The 13,068-nt window shown below is 45.6% G+C and overlaps 1 protein-coding gene across 2 annotated transcripts in view; it reads left to right on the top strand.

Moving 5' to 3' along the window:
- The window catches only part of LOC140394224 (eIF5-mimic protein 2), a 150,772-nt gene that overhangs the window by 52,228 nt on the left and 85,476 nt on the right, over positions 1 to 13,068 (top strand). Inside the window, exon 1 of one of the 2 annotated variants that reach the window (XM_072481245.1) lies at positions 203 to 367. The exons of the other annotated variant lie outside the window; for it this stretch is intronic. The gene's annotated coding sequence lies outside the window, so the exon portion shown is untranslated. Of the gene's footprint in view, positions 1 to 202; positions 368 to 13,068 lie in introns of those variants that run through there. 2 annotated transcript variants of the gene reach the window in all.

Here is a 13,068-nt window from a genome sequence, read left to right as displayed (position 1 = left end):
GACTGTTCACAAGAATAAAGGGAGGAAGTAATTCGGTTTGAACATGATGGAAATTAAATTAAATAATAAAATCAGTAGCGTGGTTTGGCATGCATTTCTAGTCGCTGTTGCGAATGATGCATCAACTGAGACTCCCCCCGCCCACTCCGCATTTGTGAATGATCTGCAACCCGGTTGGATTATACCATCAGCATCAGGACTGCACCCACCCCTGTGCAGCGAGTGAAATAGTTCCAGCCCCGGGAGGGGAGGGGGTACAAACACTGTACATGCGCAGTCAGTTCAGATTCTCACTGCCGGATACCATTTGAACGTTAGACCCAAGTCTCTTTGCGTGTCACTGACTTTCACAGCAGTATTTATCTCGGTGAGTTCAAAAATATATATATATATGGCCAGTCAATATTTGTAATATATATACAAATATATGAAAATTTGGGAAGGGGAGAAATCCCACCGTTTTCGCTACGGGGTTTAGGGATGCACGGCACTGTCCCGTCGCTGGCGTTTTGAGGGGTGGGGGATGTGAGGCGAGGGCAGCGCGAGCCGCGCGCTCTCCCTCTCTGCGCTCGCGCCGGGCGGCAGTTGGAAGTCTCTCGCGCCCGGCCACGCGGGGCTGAGGCTTGCCCCCCCGGGGGGGTCTGGTCTGTTCCTGTTTTGCGGGGGAGGGGGTGTGGTGTGCACGCGAGCGACGTGTCGAGGCCGAGGGGGAGGGGTGATTCCCGGCGGGCCTTACGGCAAGACCTCGACCACCGGGGCATCCTCACTTCCGCTCTCTGAGCGTGAGAAGCTCGCCTTCTCTCCCATATCTGTGTCTTCACTCTGACTTTAACAAAATGGCTGACGGGTCTTTTTCTCAGAATTAGTTTTTCTTCTTCACGTGTCTATGTAAAATGTGATGTGACTATATGTAATACGTATGTATGGAAGCGCATATTTATCGCCATATAATGTAAAAGTAATTTATCGCTAGAAAATGTAAAATACTTTATTTGTACATCTATTTAAATTATTTATTTTCATGGCCATGTGCTCCCCTGACTGGCATCGTCTGGGGCCCTCGTGTACCCACCATTGTCCATGAATTGGTAGGGTTGGGGGCAATAGGTGATTTCCCAGTTATTTCCTAGATGTTAGTATTGTAGGATTCCTATAGCTCCCCAAAGATTAATTAGGTGGCGTTATGGGGATAGGCAGTGTGGGCTTAGGTAAGGTGCTCTTTTGGAGAGTTGGTGCAGATGGGTTAATGGCCGCCTTCTGCACTGGGGAGTCTATGAGCACTCCACCCAAACCCACTCCCTTAACCTAATCTACACATTTTTGGACACTAAGGGATAATTGATCATGACCAACTCACCTAGCCACTTCTTTGGACTGTGGGAGGAAATGGGAGCACCCGGTGGGAACCGACAGACACTGGGAGAACGTGCAAACTGCCCTGTCACCCAAGGCTAGAATTGAACCTGGGTCGTGGTGCTGTGAGGCAGCAGTGCTAACAACCGTTCTGCCCCCTGGGGATGTCAAGGGATGTGGGACAAAAACTGTAAAGTGCGAGAAAGACTCAAGCGGGTCTGACAGCATATGTGGAGAGAAACGGCATTACCCATTTGAGTCTGATGCCATTGCCCTCCACATCTTCGCTGATAGCAAGGGGGGGGGGGTGGGTGGTGCAGGCAAATTTGTTTTCAGGTAGATGATCGGATATTGAATGGCAGGGCTGACTCAAGGGGCTGAATAGCCTCCTGTGGTTCAATATTTGGGCTTTTGTCACTGATTTCGTGAGATCAAGTGGATCCGAATCCTGTTCGTTTCATGTGTCTCCTTCATCTCCAAATTGCCGATTCAAGTCACTAGCTTTCACTCACCAAGCTGGGAGATTGGGTACTGAATAAAAAAGGAAAGTTGTGTTTCTGCATTGGTTTCAAAATGGTGGTGGGTACAAATGGAGCCTGTGATCAGCACTGCCCCTATGCAATGGGTTTTTAATGATCCCCTGGCTGTTCTCTGGTTAATTTCCTGTTACTTGCTGAGTCAGTTGGGGCTATAGTGCAGCAAGTTGGTGAGAAGGAAGGGTGAATATCACCACTGTTCAGCCTCTGGGAAAAAAAAAAGCTTACTTTTTTTTGTAACCGCCTATTTTTTTAAAGTTAAGAGAATCCAGAAGTTGGGGGTCCAGATTGTTAAAAGTCAAAAGTGGGAGTTGTGAATGGCCCACTCGCCTGGAGCATCTAACTTCTTGCTTACCCCTCAGATAAAATATCCTGCAAACTTGGCCAGATCATTGATTTAAAAACCGAGCACCAGTGGGCCGAGGACTCGCCCCTAAGATGTTTAATAATTTATATTTAAATTTTTTAAAAAAAATCTCCTTTTCTACAAGCCACGTTGAGTATGTCTGATGACCCATTTTCTTTTAAACTAGTCGTCGTGAATGACTATGATTTAGTGGCCATTACTGAAACATGGTTAAAGGATGGCCACGACTGGGAGTTAAATATCCGAGGGTATGAAACTTTTCGGAAGGACAGAGTGGATGGGGTGGTGTTGCTCTGTTATTTAAGGATGACATCCGGGCAACAGTAAGGGATGACATCGGTGCTATGGAGGATAAGGTTGAATCCATTTGGGTGGAAATCAGGAATAGTAAGGCGAAAAAGTCACTGATAGGAGTAATCTATAGGCCACCAAATAGTAACATTATGGTGGGGCAGGCAATAAACAAAGAAATAACAGATGCATGTAGAAATGGTACAGCAGTTATCATGGGGGATTTTAATCTACATGTCGATTGGTTTAACCAGGTCGGTCAAGGCAGCCTTGAGGAGGAGTTTATAGAATGTATCCGCGATAGTTTCCTAGAACAGTATGTAATGGAACCTACGAGGGAACAAGCGGTCCTAGATCTGGTCCTGTGTAATGAGACAGGATTGATTCAGGATCTCATAGTTAGGGATCTTCTCGGAAGGAGCGATCACAATATGGTGGAATTTAAAATACAGATGGAGGGTGAGAAGGTAAAATCAAGCACTAGTGTTTTGTGCTTAAACAAAGGAGATTACAATGGGATGAGAGAAGAACTAGCTACGGTAGACTGGGAGCAAAGACTTTATAGTGAAACAGTTGAGGAACAGTGGAGAACCTTCCAAGTGATTTTTCACAGAGCTCAGCAAAGGTTTATACCAACAAAAAGGAAGGACGGTAAAAAGAGGGAAAATCGACCGTGGCTATCTAAGGAAATACGGGAGAGTATCAAATTGAAGGAAAAAACATACAAAGTAGCAAAGATCAGTGGGAGACTAGAGGACTGGGAAATCTTTAGGGGGCAACAGAAAGCTACTAAAAAAGCCGTAAAGAAGAGTAAGATAGATTATGAGAGTAAACTTGCTCAGAGTATAAAAACAGATAGTAAAAGTTTCTACTCATACATAAAACAAAAAAGAGTGGCCAAGGTAAATATTGGTCCTTTAGAGGATGAAAAGGGAGATTTAATAATGGGAGATGAGGAAATGGCTGAGGAACTGAACAGGTTTTTTGGGTCGGTCTTCACAGTGGAAGACACAAATAACATGCCAGTGACTGATGGAAATGAGGCTATGACAGGTGAGGACCATGAGAGGATTGTTTTCACCAAGGAGGTAGTGATGGGCAAGCTAATGGGGCTAAAGTTAGACAAGTCTCCTGGACCTGATGGAATGCATCCCAGAGTGCTAAAAGAGATGGCTAGGGAAATTGCAAATGCACTAGTGATAATTTATCAAAATTCACTAGACTCTGGGGTGGCCCCGGCGGATTGGAAATTAGCAAACGTGACACCACTGTTTAAAAAAGGAGGTAGGCAGAAAGCGGGTAATTATAGGCCAGTGAGCTTAACTTCGGTAGTAGGGAAGATGCTGGAATCTATCATCAAGGAAGAAATAGCGAGGCATCTGGATGGAAATTGTCCCATTGGACAGACGCAGCATGGGTTCATAAAGGGCAGGTCGTGCCTAACTAATTTAGTGGAATTTTTTGAAGACATTAACAGTGCGGTAGATAACGGGGAGTCAATGGATGTGGTATATTTGGATTTCCAGAAAGCCTTTGACAAGGTGCCACACAAAAGGTTGTTGCATAAGATAAAGATGCATGGCATTAAGGGGAAAGTAGTAGCATGACTAGAGGATTGGTTAATTAATAGAAAGCAAAGAGTGGGGATTAATGGGTGTTTCTCTGGTTGGCAATCAGTAGCTAATGGTGTCCCTCAGGGATCAGTGTTGGGCCCACAACTGTTCACAATTTACATAGATGATTTGGAGTTGGGGCCCAAGGGCAATGTGTCCAAGTTTGCAGACGAAACTAAGATAAGTGGTAAAGCAAAAAGTGCAGAGGATACTGGAAGTCTACAGAGGGATTTGGATAGGCTAAGTGAATGGGCTCGGGTCTGGCAGATGGACTACAATGTTGACAAATGTGAGGTTATCCATTTTGGTAGGAATAACAGCAAAAGGGATTATTATTTAAATGATAAAATATTAAAACATGCTGCTGTGCAGAGAGACCTGGGTGTGCTAGTGCATGAGTCGCAAAAAGTTGGTTTACAGGTGCAACAGGTGATTAAGAAGGCAAATGGAATTTTGTCCTTCATTGCTAGAGGGATGGAGTTTAAGACTAGGGAGATTCTGCTGCAATTGTATAAGGTGTTAGTGAGGCCACACCTGGAGTATTGTGTTCAGTTTTGGTCTCCTTACTTGAGAAAGGGCGTACTGGCACTGGAGGGTGTGCAGAGGAGATTCACTAGGTTAATCCCCGAGCTGAAGGGGTTGGATTACGAGGAGAGGTTGAGTAGACTGGGACTGTATTCGTTGGAATTTAGAAGGATGAGGGGGGGATCTTATAGAAACATATAAGATTATGAAGGGAATAGATAGGATAGATGCGGGCAGGTTGTTTCCACTGGCGGGTGAAAGCAGAACTAGAGGGCATAGCCTCAAAATAAGGGGAAGTAGATTTAGGACTGAGTTTAGGAGGAACATCTTCACCCAAAGGGTTGTGAATCTATGGAATCCCTTGCCCAGTGAAGCAGTAGAGGCTCCTTCATTAAATGTTTTTAAGATAAAGATAGATAGTTTTTTGAAGAATAAAGGGATTAAGGGTTATGGTGTTCGGGCCAGAAAGTGGAGCTGAGTCCATGAAAGATCAGCCATGATCTCATTGAATGGTGGAGCAGGCTCGAGGGGCCAGATGGCCTACTCCTGCTCCTAGTTCTTATGTTCTTATGAGGGGGGGGGTATGTTTTGGGATCCCTTAAACATCCTCCATTGATGTATATCATGATAAGTCTTACAACACCAGGTTAAAGTCCAACAGGTTTGTTTCAAATCATCAGCTTTCGGAACACTGCTCCTTCTTCAGGTGAATGAAGAGGTATGTTCCAGAAACACATATATAGACAAAGTCAAAGATGCAAGACAATGCTTTGAATGTGAGCATTTGCAGGTAATTAAGTCTTTACAGATCCAGAGATGGGGGTAACCCCAGGTTCAAGAGGTGTGAATTGTCTCAAGCCAGGACACTTCAGCAGTCAAGGGCATTCAGCCTCTGATATCCGGGTAAGCATTCTCCAAGGCTGCCTTTAGGCCGCGCGACAACGCAAAATCGCCGAGCAGAAACTTGTAGCTAGGTTTCGCACATATGAGTGCGGCCTCAACCGGGACCTTGGATTCATATCGCATTACATTCATACCCCACCATCTGGCCTGGGCTTGCGAAATCCTACCAACTGTCCTGGCTTGAGACAATTCACACCTCTTTAACCTGGGTTTACAACTATCTCTGGATCTGTAAAGACTCAATTACCTGCAAATGCTCACATTCAAAGCATTGTCTTGCATCTTTGACTTTGTCTATATATATATATATATATATGTTTCTGGTGTTGTAAGACTTCTTACAGTGCTCACCCCAGTCCAACGCCGGCATCTCCACATCATGTATATCATGATGATAGACCTGTAGTTCACTGCCTCTGATTTGTCTTTTTTTTTACAAAAAGAAAACATGAACCCCTAAATTGTACTTGTATGTTGATAAACCACTGTTTAAAAAAGGAGGTTGGCAGAAAGCGGGTAATTATAGGCCGGTAAGCTTAACTTTGGTTGTAGGGAAAATGCTGGAATCTATCATTAAGGAGGAAATAGCGGGGCACCTGGAGGGAAATTGTCCCATTGGGCAGACGCAGCATGGGTTCACAAAGGGTAGGTCGTGTCTGACTAATTTGGTAGAATTTTTTGAGGACGTTACCAGTGCAGTAGATAACGGGGAGCCAATGGATGTGGTATATCTGGATTTCCAGAAAGCTTTTGACAAGGTGCCACACAAAAGGTTGCTGCATAAACTAAAGATGCATGGCATTGAGGGTAAAGTGGTAGCATGGGTAGAGGATTGGTTAACTAACAGAAAGCAGAGAGTGGGGATAAATGGGTGTTTCTCTGGTTGGCAACCTGTAACTAGTGGGGTCCCTCAAGGATCAGTGTTGGGCCCGCAGTTGTTCACAATTTACATAGACGATTTGGAGTTGGGGACCAAGTGCAATGTGTCAAAGTTTGCAGATGACACTAAGATGAGTGGTAAAGCAAAAAGTGCAGAGGATACAGGAACTCTGCAGAAGGATTTGGATAGGTTAGGTGAATGGGCTAGGGTCTGGCAGATGGAATTCAATGTTGCCAAGTGTGAGGCTATCCATTTTGGGAGGAATAACAGCAGAATAGATTATTATTTAAATGGTAAGATGTTAAAACATGCTGCTGAGCAGAGGGACCTGGGTGTGCTGGTGCACGAGTCGCAAAAAGTTGGTGTGCCGGTGCAACAGGTGATTAAGAAGGCTAACAGAGAGCATTTAAACACGTGGCTACAGGGATGGTGCAGGCGGGAGGGATTCAGATTTCTGGATAACTGGGGCTCTTTCTGGGGAAGGTGGGACCTCTACAGACAGGATGGTCTACATCTGAACCTGAGGGGCACAAATATCCTGGGGGGGAGATTTGTTTGTGCTCTTTGGGGGGGGTTTAAACTAATGCAGCAGGGGCATGGGAACCTGGATTGTAGTTTTAGGGTAAGGGAGAATGAGAGTAGAGAGGTCAGGAGCACAGATTTGACGTCGCAGGAGGGGGCCAGTGTTCAGGTAGTGTTTTGAAGTGTGTCTACTTCAATGCCAGGAGTATACGAAACAAGGTAGGGGAACTGGCAGCATGGGTTGGTACCTGGGACTTCGATGTTGTGGCCATTTCGGAGACATGGATAGAGCAGGGACAGGAATGGATGTTGCAGGTTCCGGGGTTCCGGTGTTTTAGTAAGCTCAGAGAAGGAGGCAAAAGAGGGGGAGGTGTGGCGCTGCTAGTCAAGAGCAGTATTGCGGTGGCGGAGAGGATGCTAGATGGGACTCTTCTTCCGAGGTAGTATGGGCTGAAGTTAGAAACAGGAAAGGAGAGGTCACCCTGTTGGGAGTTTTTTATAGGCCTCCTAATAGTTCTAGGGATGTAGAGGAAAGGACGGCGAAGATGATTCTGGATAAGAGCGAAAGTAACAGGGTAGTTATTATGGGAGACTTTAACTTTCCAAATATTGACTGGAAAAGATATAGTTCGAGTACAATAGATGGGTCGTTTTTTGTACAGTGTGTGCAGGAGGGTTTCCTGAAACAATATGTTGACAGGCCAACAAGAGGCGAGGCCACGTTGGATTTGGTTTTGGGTAATGAACCAGGCCAGGTGTTGGATTTGGAGGTAGGAGAGCACTTTGGGGACAGTGACCACAATTCCGTGACGTTTACGTTAATGATGGAAAGGGATAAGTATACACCGCAGGGCAAGAGTTATAGCTGGGGGAAGGGCAATTATGATGCCATTAGACGTGACTTGGGGGGGATAAGGTGGAGAAGTAGGCTGCAAGTGTTGGGCACACTGGACAAGTGGGGCTTGTTCAAGGATCAGCTACTGCGTGTTCTTGATAAGTATGTACCGGTCAGGCAGGGAGGAAGGTGTCGAGCGAGGGAACCGTGGTTTACCAAGGAAGTGGAATCTCTTGTTAAGAGGAAGAAGGAGGCCTATGTGAAGATGAGGTGTGAAGTTTCAGTTGGGGTGATGGATAGTTACAAGGTAGCGAGGAAGGATCTAAAGAGAGAGCTAAGACGAGCAAGGAGGGGACATGAGAAGTATTTGGCAGGAAGGATCAAGGAAAACCCAAAAGCTTTCTATAGGTATGTCAGGAATAAGCGAATGACTAGGGAAAGAGTAGGACCAGTCAAGGACAGGGATGGGAAATTGTGTGTGGAGTCTGAAGAGATAGGCGAGATACTAAATGAATATTTTTCGTCAGTATTCACTCAGGAAAAAGAGAATGTTGAGGAGGAGAATGCTGAGCCCCAGGCTAATAGAATAGATGGCATTGAGGTACGTAGGGAAGAGGTGTTGGCAATTCTGGACAGGCTGAAAATAGATAAGTCCCCGGGACCTGATGGGATTTATCCTAGGATTCTCTGGGAGGCCAGGGAAGAGATTGCTGGACCTTTGGCTTTGATTTTTATGTCATCATTGGCTACAGGAATAGTGCCAGAGGACTGGAGGACATCAAATGTGGTCCCTTTGTTCAAAAAGGGGAGCAGAGACAACCCCGGCAACTATAGACCGGTGAGCCTCACGTCTGTAGTGGGTAAAGTCTTGGAGGGGATTCTAAGAGACAAGATTTATAATCATCTAGATAGGAATAATATGATCAGGGATAGTCAGCATGGCTTTGTGAAGGGTAGGTCATGCCTCACAAACCTTATTGAGTTCTTTGAGAAGGTGACTGAACAGGTAGATGAGGGTAGAGCAGTTGATGTGGTGTATATGGATTTCAGCAAAGCGTTTGATAAGGTTCCCCACGGTAGGCTATTGCAGAAAATACGGAGGCTGGGGATTGAGGGTGATTTAGAGATGTGGATCAGAAATTGGCTAGCTGAAAGAAGACAGAGGGTGGTGGTTGATGGGAAATGTTCAGAATGGAGTACAGTCACAAGTGGAGTACCACAAGGATCTGTTCTGGGGCCGTTGCTGTTTGTCATTTTTATCAATGACCTAGAGGAAGGCGCAGAAGGGTGGGTGAGTAAATTTGCAGACGATACTAAAGTCGGTGGTGTTGTCAATAGTGTGGAAGGATGTAGCAGGTTACAGAGGGATATAGATAAGCTGCAGAGCTGGGCTGAGAGGTGGCAAATGGAGTTTAATGTAGAGAAGTGTGAGGTGATTCACTTTGGAAGGAATAACAGGAATGCGGAATATTTGGCTAATGGTAAAGTTCTTGAAAGTGTGGATGAGCAGAGGGATCTAGGTGTCCATGTACATAGATCCCTGAAAGTTGCCACCCAGGTTGATAGGGTTGTGAAGAAGGCCTATGGAGTGTTGGCCTTTATTGGTAGAGGGATTGAGTTCCGGAGTCGGGAGGTCATGTTGCAGCTGTACAGAACTCTGGTACGACCGCATTTGGAGTATTGCGTACAGTTCTGGTCACCGCATTACAGGAATGATGTGGAGGCTTTGGAGCGGGTGCAGAGGAGATTTACCAGGATGTTGCCTGGTATGGAGGGAAAATCTTATGAGGAAAGGCTGATGGACTTGAGGTTGTTTTTGTTGGAGAGAAGAAGGTTAAGAGGAGACTTAATAGAGGCGTACAAAATGATCAGGGGGTTGGATACGGTGGACAGTGAGAGCCTTCTCCCGCGGATGGAAATGGCTGGCACGAGGGGACATAACTTTAAACTGAGGGGTAATAGATATAGGACAGAGGTCAGAGGTAGGTTCTTTACGCAAAGAGTAGTGAGGCCGTGGAATGCACTACCTGCTACAGTAGTGAACTCGCCAACATTGAGGGCATTTAAAAGTTTATTGGATAAACATATGGATGATAATGGCATCGTGTAGGTTCGATGGCTTTTGTTTCGGTGCAACATCGTGGGCCTGCGCTGTATTGTTCTATGTTCTAATCGAGTTTTGTCTTTCATTGCTAGAGGGATGGAGTTCAAGACTAGCGGAGCAGGCTCGAGGGGCCAGGTGGCCTACTCCTGTTCCTAGTTCTTATGTAATCTTATGATAAATATATTGGGCCACTATGTTTGTAAGTTAATTAGATGAGTGCAATGATATTTCGATGTTCCAGGTGAGTATGCCACCCATTCCAGGTATTAATCTAGTAAACCTTCTTTGACCTTTTAGCACATTTATATATTTCCTTAAATAAGGGGCTGGTTTAGCACAGTGGGCTAAACAGCTGGCGTGTAATGCAGAACAAGACCAGCAGCGTGGGTTCAATTCCCGTACCGACCTCCTTCAACAGGTGCCGGAATGTGGCGACTAGGGGTTTTTCACAGTAACTTCACTGAAGCCTACTTGTGACAATCAGCAATTATTATAAGGAAACCAGTATTGTACAAATGTACTCCAGATATGGTCTCACCATTACCCTGTAAAACAGGCATAACCGTCCTACTTTTGTAATTGATTCCCCTCACAAACCATAACATTCTCTTAGCTTTCCAAATTACTTGCTGTGTCTGTATACTAGTCTTTTGAGACTCTGATCTGGACACCCAGATCCCTCTTGAGTCTGTAATTTCTCACCATTTAGATAATCTTTTTTATTCTTCTTGCCAAAATAGGCTAACGTGAAATTGTCCATGTTGTACTCCATTTGCCAATTTGTGCCCAATCATTTAACTTATCCATGTCCCTTTGTAGACTCTGTGTCCTCTTCACCGTTTACTTTCCTACCATTTAGTGTCATCAGCAATTTAGCATTCAGTCCCTTCAAGTCTTTTCTATTCATTGTAAAAAGTGAAGGCCCCACTGCTTGTCGCATCTTGCCAACCAGAAGAAGGCACATTTATGCTGACTGGCTAACTACCAGGAAACACTCTTCAATCCATCACAATATGTTGGCCACGACACCATGTAATTTTATTTTCTGCAGTACCGTTTGATATGGCACCTTATCAAATGCTCACTTTTCTCCAGAACTGACTTAACTTAAGCCATCTCCTTACCTGGGTCGGGTTTTCTTGTCTGAGTAATTTTTAAAAGACATGTGGTTACAAGGAACCTTTATTTCTTTGAAATTCAAGTCAGGGTTTCCTGGATCTATTGATGATACAGGCAATGTTCGCGAGCATCTGTCCCAGTTGTTTAATCAATTTTGAATGGATGCCATCTGGACTTGAAGCAGTATTTTGACATTTCCTCTCCTGTTAGAGAATTATAATTTATTTATCATGGTATTTGGTACAATTTTCCATTATCCACAGAAATGTAGACTTGTGTAAAATATAAGTCAGCAGCTTTCCCATTACCTGAGAGTCAGTTTGATATTTTCCAAAGTCGCTCTTCATTGCAAAGACTGCACAGTGGCTAGCGCTGTTGCCTCACAGAACCAGGGACCTGGGTTCAGTTTCGACCTTGGGTGGATGTCTGTGGAGTTTGTACATTCTCCCCATGTCTGCGGGTTTCCTCTGCGAGCTCCGGTTTCTACCCACAGTCCAACAATGTGCAGGTTCGGTGGTTTGGCCATGCTAAATTGTCCCATAGTGTCCAGGGATATGCCGGAGTTGGAGTGCTCATCGGAGGGTTGGTGCAGACTCCATAGGCTGAATGGTTTTCTGAACTGAAGGGATTCTAGAATTCACCTCGCCTTCATAACAAAATGCATCATCTTTGCTCCTACATCAGCTTGTCTGATGTGAAACGCGCATCCATGCATTTGACGCCTCGAGACCCAACTGTCACTATGCTGTTCTGGGTTACTTTCCATCCCACACGCTGCGTGGGTTCGCTCACACAAAATACGGTTGCACTCATCCTGTCCTGTGCCAAGTTCTGCGTAACCATGACCCCTCTCCTTACTCAACTGTGTTTGGATCTTGGGGGTCCTTAGTGCCTCAATATGAAATGATCATACTGTTTTAAAGAAATCTGTTTATGGTCTTGGCTCATGGTTTTCCCTCCGCTCTTTTGCACTCCTGTCCCCTGACTAGCAACTTGAGTATTTCCCTTCTTTGACCCACCAGTTGTCGTCATGTCTTCAGTCGTTTAAATTTTAGAGTACCCAGTTCTTTTTTTCCAATTAAGGGGCAATTTACTGTGGCCAATCCACCTAGCCTACAATTCTTTGGGTTGTGGGGGGAAACCGACGCAAACACAGGGAGAACGTGCAAACACCAGACAGACCGTGTGCAAACTCCAGATGGACAGTGACCCAGAGCCGGGATCAAACCCGGGGCCTCGGTGACGTGAGGCAGCAGGGTTAACCCACTGTGCCACCTTGTTGCCCCGATTTGGAATACTCTTAACGTTTATCTACAAAAGCCTCTGTCGTTCAGGCACTTCAGGGCAGCACGGTAGCATAGTGGTTAGCACAATGGCTTCACAGCGCCAGGGTCCTAGGTTCGATTCCGGCTTGGGTCACTGCCTGTGAGGAGTCTGCACGTTCTCCCCGTGTCTGCGTGGGTTTCCTCCGGGTGCTCCGGTTTCCTCCCACAGTCAAAAGATGTGCAGGGGTTGGTGAATTGGCTGTGCTAAATTGCCCTTCGTGTCCAAAAAAGGCACAGTAAGGTGGGGTTACGGGGTTAGGGTGGACGTGTGGGGATAGGGTGGTGGTGTGGGGTCAGGTAGGGGTCTTTCCAAGGGCCAGTCAGACTCGATGGGCCGAATGGCCTCACGCACTGTAAATTCTGTACTTAATTGTCTGAGGTATTTTTTTAATATAAATTTAGAGTATCCAATTTTTTTTTTCCAATTAAGGGGCAATTTAGCATGGCCAATCCACCTAACCAGCACACCTTTGGGCTGTGGGGGTAAAACCCATGCAGACACGGGGAGAATGTGCAAACTCCACACGGACAGTGGCCCAGTGCCGGGATTGGAATCCGGGTCCTCAGCCCCTGCCTGAGGTATTTTGAGATGTGATCAAGTGCTATGTGTCGGCTTTGTTACATATCGATTTTAAGTGCCCAATTCTTTTTTTTCCAATTAAGGGGCAATTTAGCGTGGCCAAACCACCTACCCT

Source organism: Scyliorhinus torazame, chromosome 2 (assembly GCF_047496885.1).
Source record: "Scyliorhinus torazame isolate Kashiwa2021f chromosome 2, sScyTor2.1, whole genome shotgun sequence".
Lineage (NCBI taxonomy): Eukaryota > Metazoa > Chordata > Chondrichthyes > Carcharhiniformes > Scyliorhinidae > Scyliorhinus > Scyliorhinus torazame.
Note: the sequence above shows the minus strand (reverse complement) of the source record. Positions and strands in the feature narration are given on the sequence as shown.